The sequence below is a fragment of the Acomys russatus genome, chromosome 29 (assembly GCF_903995435.1).
Source record: "Acomys russatus chromosome 29, mAcoRus1.1, whole genome shotgun sequence".
NCBI classification, from domain to species: Eukaryota; Metazoa; Chordata; class Mammalia; order Rodentia; family Muridae; genus Acomys; species Acomys russatus.
In genome coordinates, this window is record NC_067165.1 from 28,499,305 (window position 1) to 28,501,507 (window position 2,203).

Below are 2,203 nucleotides of genomic sequence, written 5' to 3' on the forward strand. Positions count from 1 at the left end.
CTGATTTGAGGACCGGTGCTTTGATCTTAGATTGTTGATCCTAACCGCACCTCAGAGCAGCACAGGTGCTGCTGGCTGATTGGGAAGCTGATTTTTTTTTTTTTTTTTTAACTTACTATGTAGTGAGAATGTCCCTCTTTCTGAATGACAGGCAGTGCCACTGTGCCTGGGCTTTTATTTTTGTTTTTATTTTTATTTTTTTGGAGGGGGAGGATCGGTTTCTATGCCTGGTTTTTATTCAGTTATGGAGAACTGACGTCAAGCTGTGCCTGACTTACTGGGGTGCTGAGGACCCAGTGCCAATGACAGTGGTCCCCACCTCTGCCCCAGGACTTAATTATTTAAAAAAAACAGAACAGTGTCCGCCTGCTCAGCTGAGCTCTCTCTGCATGTTCTAGCCATGCAGTTGTCACAGGAATCCATAGCAATAGGTGCCATTACCCTTGTGCCACAACAGAGCCCCACACCCAGTCTTTTTGGTGTCCAAGTGCTCAACTCAAGAAAGACCCACTGGATCTGTGGTTGCTACCCTGGACTGACTTTACAGTGCTTTGCCTGTAAGGCTTAGAGAGACCATTGTACCAACCAAGCCATATCCGTGGCTCTTGCCAAGCTACCTTTCTGATGCTGAGCCAAGAGAAGCCATACGTAGGCTGGGACTGGTGGAGCCCCATGGAGCCTGGATGTGAAGACCTGACTGGGCAAGCCCACTCTCTCACCTTGACCAAAGACCAGAGGGAAAGCTTAGGGCCTTCCGGCTCTGCCTGATACTCTCTGCCTGCATGGGCTCTCTCTTGCGCTCTCTCTCTCTCTCTCTCTCTCTCTCTCTCTCTCTCTCTCTCTCTCTCTCTCTCTTTCTCTCTCCAGGGCTGCCTGGTGAAGTACAAACCCTAGGTAACTCTCTGTTTTCCCACTTATTTTTCAGTCTTCCTACTGTATGAAAACAGTAATGGGAGCCGGGTGTGGTGGCGCACGCCTTTAATCCCAGCACTCTGGAGGCAGAGGCAGGAGGATCTCTGTGAGTTTGAGGCCAGCCTGGTCTACAAAGTTAGTCCAGGATAGCCAGGGCTACTCAGAGAAACCCTGTCTCAAAAAGAAGAAAAAGAAAAAAAGAAAAAAAAAAAAGGAAGAAAAGAAAAGAGTAATGGGCATCTCATACTGTTATGCTTAGGAGCGCATGAGGGGCAAACGGTATTGTCCTCAGGAGTCCCTCAGAAACTCAGTGTCTTTGGGGTTTCACAGGTCTATCTTGTCAGAAAACATCCTGAGTAGGCTGAGATGGGCTGTAGAATATTAATGCAGCCATTTACACAGGCCACAGAGGGCACTGGGTTGGCCAACTCAACCCTAGGAATGTTCTGAGAGAGACCTGAGGTCAGCTTGGTCTTACCTCTTACCCCTCGTGCCGTGAACCACCAACATGCTCCACATCCGGGTGCTTTAATTGCCTGTTTTTGTTTGTTTGGGGCCAATCGTCCTCAATTTAAGTCAAGAAACAGAACCACTTTGCTTCGTCCTGTTTCATTGAATATTGGTGCTCGTGTTTGTCTAACGGCATGCCATAACATCCAGTCTAGTCAGTCTGCATCAGAGCAAATTGGGGAACCATCTGGAAGCGACTTTAATTTCTGTTTTCCTTTGTTCACTATTCAAGTGTGCCCATATGGAAAACCCTTGCAAAGAAAAGAAGTCTTCCCGGAGCTCCAAGCTCTGTGGGAAGGCTGGTCTAGGACTGTAGGTCTGCCATACAAGACATGTCACCCGGAGTCCAAGGAGGGAACTCTGGAGGGACAGATCCAGAACAGAACAACATCTCATCATTGTAGTCCAAGGTCAGGGCCACCAAAGCAATCCAGAGAGACGTGCACATTTGAGGAGGCTCCTCAGAGCCGTGGTTCTGTGGCTGCACGGCTGGGCTTTGAGTCCTGGCCCCACCACTACGTAAATCAGAGCACACTACAAATGACTGAGCAAGGGGATGTATAACCCATGGGTTATTAAATGGGCGTTTCCCACTGCCCACACATGTGCTTTCTAATTATTTGTATATTAAATGTTTCATAATAAAAATAACCCATATGATTCTTATCCTTCAAGATCTGCTGAAATGTGATTGTGGGCCCACTTGAAGTCAACCTGTTACTGTCCACTGTATTATTAAAAAGCCTGTATATTGAAGCTGCTAGCTGGCTTTCTTCTTCCA